Here is a 6,353-nt window from a genome sequence, read left to right on the forward strand (position 1 = left end):
ATCGAGGGGATGCTTCTAAAGCCAAGGAATGCCAAAGGTTGCCAGGAAAACCCCAGAAACTAGGAGAGAGGCATGGATCACATTCTCTGTCACAGCTCTTAGAAGGAACCAATACCTTGATCTCAGACTTTAGCTTCCAAAACTATCAGACAATAAATTTCTGTTGTTTAAGCTGCCCAGTTTGTGGTACTTTGTTATAGCAGCCCTTGAAAACGAATTCAGTAGCCCAAGGTTTGTTGTAGCACTTATCACATCCACAATCATTGTCTTAGTATACGATAGCTATCTGCTAAGACCACAGCACTTGGTAAATTTCACTTAAATATATAAAACTCTTTATAGCTTATGAAGCCATTTTCCATATAGGAAGTCATTTGATTCTTAGATCATCCTTGTGTGATAAGTTGGCCAAATATTATTCCCATTTCCAGAGGAGAAAACTGAGTTTCAGAAAAATTAAACAATTTGCTCAAGAACACAGAGCTTGTATTTGAAACTAGATTGATCCTAGAACCAATTTTCCATCTACTCCTTGGCTCTTGGGAAATGCCTCCTGTTTCTTTAATCTCTCCTGGCATGATGACTGAGTAATTTCCTAGCTCTTCAGGGTCTGGAATAGAATTATGATAACTTGAATATGGTTTCTCTTATCTAATCAGAAAGCTAATGTATTTATCTAAAGGGCTGGGCAGATCTATATTAACTGGTCAGTCCATGCATTTGGAATGACTTCTACAGGATTCAGGTACCAGCCGAAATTGAGTTGTCCAGTTCATATGCCTCCATACCTTCCACAGGAGGCTCTAAGAAGAAGATAGAGGTACAACACCAGGTGAGTTTGTATGTACTACTTACAAAACTATTAGGTTAAAGACGTTAAATAGAGATTACCTTCACTAAAGCACAAATTATCTTTCTTAACCATAGGAAATCAGTCACATGGCTTCTCTTGTTCAATTACTTCTCATTAATCAGGATTTGTCTTAAGGGAGTCAGAGAAGGGATATAGTAATGTCAGTTGTACTGACTGAACAAATCTTTTGGGGAACAGTTGAGAGTTGGGACTGGGAGTTGAAGTTTAACTTGATTTAGAAGTATGGAACTAGGATATTCCTGGTGGGAAGAAAAAAATGGACAAATGCAGGTAAATAGTCTATAAGCTCTAATTAGGATATAACATCATACACTGTTATCTTTGTAACTCTTAGAATTTTATTCAATCATTCATTCTTCAAGTATTTATTGAATACTCATTAGGTGCTAGGCACTATTCTATAAACTGGGACTCAGCAGTGAATAAGGAAAAGTCGCTGCCCTCCTGAGTCATACTGGGATGAGAAAGATGGAAAATACACCAAGAGGTAAGTACAGTTGTCCCTCAGTATCCACAGGGAATTAGTTCTAGCACACCCCGCAGATACCAAAATCTATGGATGCTCAAGTCCCTTATATAAAATGGCAATGTATTTGCATATAACCTATGCACATCTCTTGTATACTTAAAATCATCTCTGGATTCCTTGTAATACCTAATACAATGTAATTGCATGTAAATAGTTGTAAACACAATGAAAATGCTATGTAAATATTTGCCCGTGCATGGCAAGTTCAAGTTCTGCTTTTTGGAATTTTTTTATAACTCAAAAAAAAGTATTTTCAACTCACAGTTGGTTGAATCCATGGATGCAGAACTCGCAGATATGGAGGGCTGAGTGTATACCTACATACCAGATAATAATAAGGGCTATAAAGAAAAGTAAAGCCAGGTAAGGAGAAGATCTCTGTGAAATGTTGTATTTGCATAGTAATGTGAACAAAGTGAATCATGGAGACATGTAAATATCTGAGAGAAGAGCTTTTGAAGCAGAGAAAACAGTAAGCACAAAGGCACTAAAGCAGAAGCATAGTTGACATAAGAAGGAGGCCAAGATGGAAATGCTCAATACATAATTATTGATTGAGTGATCAGGCCAAGTGTAAGGGACTCAGAAAGGACTAGCATATTTCAAGTACAAGAATTACATTTTGTAATAAAGGGAGAAAGATTATCCATAGCATATGTTATCTTTAGCTTTTGTTTTGACTCTTTTTTAGCTTTGTATGTCTTTTAGGAAATCATAATGCCTTGGGAAAAAACACAAAAACACAAAAACTTTCATTAGTTGAGTTCTGTACCTGTGTGCGACCCTACACTAAGGGTTTTACAAACATGATCTCACTAAACTTTTACAACAACACTTAAAGGTAGGTATTGTTATTCCCATTTTACAGATGAGGAAACTGAGGCTACCAAAGTTTAAATGACTTTCTTAACTTTGTAAAACTAAAAAAGGAGCATGAGGATTCAGTGAGGCCTGTCTGATTGCAAAGCATTTGGCTCTTAAACACAAAACTTACACTTACAGGTCAAGTTTTTACTTAGAGGTTCAGTTTTATCTGAAGCGAATTTTAAAATATGCAGTTTCCTATATTATTCCCAAGTTACATAATATTGGAGATGGAATATATTACTTTTCTGGTTCATACAAAATATACTTCTTTGTTGAATGGGTTTTCTCTCACACCCTTGCTCCTTATTATATGTTTTAATTCCACTTCCTCTAAGTGTGTGTGTTCATAAGTTTTTTAAACTTGTATTGCCTACTTACTGTGGGCTGGATGCTCTACTGGGGCCACAAATGAAAATAAGGTAGCCCTGTCCTCGATAAGGCTGTACCCTCACCTAACGGCAAAAGGGCAACATCGTGGGTTTGGGGAAGATCTCCAAGGACCCTACCAGCAAGAAAGAAATGATACTCTCAAATTAAGCAATTCAAGGAGAGATTAATAAAGTACCTATGGAGGTCCTTTATTATTATTTAGGTGTAGGCAGGATATAGGGCAATCGCAAGGGGTAGTGCAGGACTCTGGTGTACTAGCGAAGAATACTCTTCTTAATAGCAAGTACAGGAGTTTCTCATTTCTGCTAGGATGTTCGAACTGGGTTTGCATAAGCTTTTCTATTTTGAAAATATTCACTGCCAAATCTAGTGTGTGAATGTCCCTAAGATTCTATTTTTGGTAAATGAAAATGCCCTTATGAAAATGTGTCTCATTTTTCCCTTGCTCCCTTTTCTATGAACATCAAAAACCTCTTGTTAACAGAAGCCTTCAGTGATTTCAGTTACCTTTACTGGAAAATTCTTCAATGCTTTTTATACTATTTGCAGCTTTCCCAAAGGCTCCACTTTTATGCCAACTATTCTCTTCTTAAAATGATCAAATCATCTATTGCTTGCAGTGAACAACCTGCATGAATCTTCAACTCAATTCAAATTCAATGTGTCTCCATTTCAGAGACATGCAGAAAATATTGTTTTCAGGGGTGTATAATTTATCTCTTGCTGCATAACAAATTACCCTCAAAACTTAGAGATTTTTAATGATTATTACCTCACTGTTTCTATGAGTCAGGAATTCAAGAAATATTTAGTTGAATAGTTCTGGCTCTGAATCTCTCATGATGCTATAGTTAACATGTCAGCTCAGGTTGCAATAATCTGAAGGTTTGACTGGAGCTGGAGGATCTGCATCCAAGATGACTCACTCACATGGTTGTTGACAGGAAGCCTCAGTTCTCTGCAGTGGAGGCCTCTCTGTGGGCTGCTTGATGTGCCCTTATGTCATCATGCTGTCTTCCTTCAGGTGAATAACCCGAGAGAGAAAGGCTGAAGTTCTAGTGCCTTTTACCAAGTTCTATACTGTCACATAATTATATGCTAGTCACTAAGTTCTCACACTCATGAAGAGGAGACTTAAACTCCACTTCTTGAAGGGAGAAGTATCATAGAATTTGCAGACACAGTTTAAAGCCATCGTCATATGTGCATGGGTTCCCTATTCATGCACCATTAAATCAAAAGATTTACTGTCTTATAAGTCAGCCCATTATATTGTCTTATCTCTTAATTTCAGCTGATTGCACTGGCCTTGTGCCAGTCTCCTCATCATCAGCCTTGGTGGTCTTTGGTCATTACTAGAGGAATATGATTCATACTGAGAAAGTATATAAAAGCAAACGAATAAAAATAGAGCCATAGAGAGAGCTTCAAGATGGCAGAAGAGTAAGACACGGAGATCACCTTCCTCTCCACAAATACATCAGAAATACATCTACATGTGGAACAACTCCTACAGAACACCTACTAAACGCTGTCAGAAGACCTCAGACCTCCCAAAAGGCAAGAAACTCCCCACGTACCTGGGTAGGGCAAAAGAAAAAAGAAAAAAACAGAGAAAAAAGAATAGGGACGGGACCTGCACCAGTGGGAGGGAGCCGTGAAGGAGGAAAGGTTTCCACACACTAGAAGCCCCTTTGCGGGCAGAGACTGCGGGTGGCAGAGGGGGGGAAGTTTCGGAGCCGCTGAGGAGAGCGCAGTAACAGGGTGCGGAGGGCAAAGCGGAGAGATTCCCGCAGAGGATCGGTGCCGACCAGCACTCACCTGCCCGAGAGGCTTGTCTGCTCACCCGCCGGGACGGGCGGGGCCTGGGAGCTGAGGCTCAGGCTTCGGTCGGATCCCAGGGAGAGGACTGGGGTTGGCGGCGTGAACACAGCCTGAAGGGGCTAGTGCGCCACGGCTAGCCGGGAGGGAGTCCGGGAAAAGCCTGGAGCTGCCGAAGAGGCAAGAGACTTTTTCTTCCCTCTTTGCTTCCTGGTGCGCGAGGAGATGGGAGTAAGCGCGCCTCATAAAGGAGCTCCAGAAACGGGCACGAGCCGCGGCTATCAGCGCGGACCCCAGAGACCGGCATGAGACGCTAAGGGTGTTGCTGCCGCCACCAAGAAGCCTGTGTGTGAGCACAGGTCACTGTCCACACCTCCCCTCCCGGGAGCCTGTGCAGCCCGCCACTGCCAGGGTCCCGGGATCCAGGGACAACTTACCCGGGAGAACACATGGCGCGCCTCAGGCTGGTGCAAAGTCACGCTGGCCTCTGCCACTGCAGGCTCGCCCCACATCTGTACCCCGCCCTCCCCGCGGCCTGAGTGAGCCAGAGCCCCCCAATCAGCTGCTCCTTTAACTCTATCCTGTCTGAGCAAAGAACAGACGCCCTCAGGTGACCTACATGCAGAAGCGGGGCCAAATCCAAAGCTGAACCCCGGGAGCTGTGCGAACAAAGAAGAGAAAGAGAAATTTCTGCCAGCAGCCTCAGGAGCAGTGGATTAAATCTCCACAATCAACTTGATGTACCCTGCATCTGTGGAATACCTGAATAGACAAGTAATCATCCCAAACTGAGGAAGTGGACTTTGGGAACAACGATATATTTTTCCCCCCTTTTTGTCTTTCTGTGAGTTTGTATGTGTATGCTTCTTTGTCTGATTTTGTCTGTATAGTTTTGCTTTTACCATTTGTCCTAGGGTTCTGTCTGTCTGGTTTTTTTTGTTTGTTTTTTAATTACGTAAAAGTTTTTTCTTCTTAATAACTGTTTTTTAATAAATTTATTTTATTTTACTTCATTTTATTTTACCTTCTTCTTTCTTTCTTTCTTTACTCCCTCCCTTTTATTCTGAGCTGTGTGGAGGACAGGCTCTTGGCGCTCCAGCCAGGCATCAGGGCTGTGCCACTGAGGAGAGAGAGACAAGTGCAGGACACTGGACCACAAGAGACCTCCCAGCTCCACATAATAACAAATGGCAAAAATCTCCTAGACATCTCCATCTCAGCGCCAAGACCCAGCTCCACTCAACAACCAGCAAGCTACAGTGTTGGACACCCTATGCCAAACAACTAACAAAACAGGAACACAACCCCATCCATTAGCACAGAGGCTGCCTATAATCATAATAATGCCACAGACTCCCCAAAACACATCACCTGATGTGGACCTGCCCACCAGAAAGACAAGATCCAGCCTCATCCACCAGAAAACAGGTACTAGTCCCCTTCACCAGGAAGCCTACACAACCCACTGAACCAACATTAGCTACTGGGGACAGACACCAAAAACAATGGGAACTATGAACCTGCAGCCTGCAAAAAGGAGACCCCAAACACAGTAAGATAAGCAAAATGAGAAGACAGAAAAACACACAGCAGATGAAGGAGCAAGATAAAAACCAACCAGACCTAACAAATGAAGAGGAAATAGGCGATCTACCTGAAAAAGAATTCAGAATAACGATAGTAAAGATGATCCAAAATCTTGGAAATAGAATAGAGAAAATGCAAGAAAGATTTAACAAGGACTTAGAAGAACTAAAGAGGAAACTAGCAATGATGAACAACACAATAAATGAAATTTAAAATACTCTAGATGGGATCAATAGCAGAATAACTGAGGCAGAAGAACGTATAAGTGACCTGGAAGATAAAATA

The sequence above is a fragment of the Physeter macrocephalus genome, chromosome 9 (assembly GCF_002837175.3).
Source record: "Physeter macrocephalus isolate SW-GA chromosome 9, ASM283717v5, whole genome shotgun sequence".
Lineage (NCBI taxonomy): Eukaryota > Metazoa > Chordata > Mammalia > Artiodactyla > Physeteridae > Physeter > Physeter macrocephalus.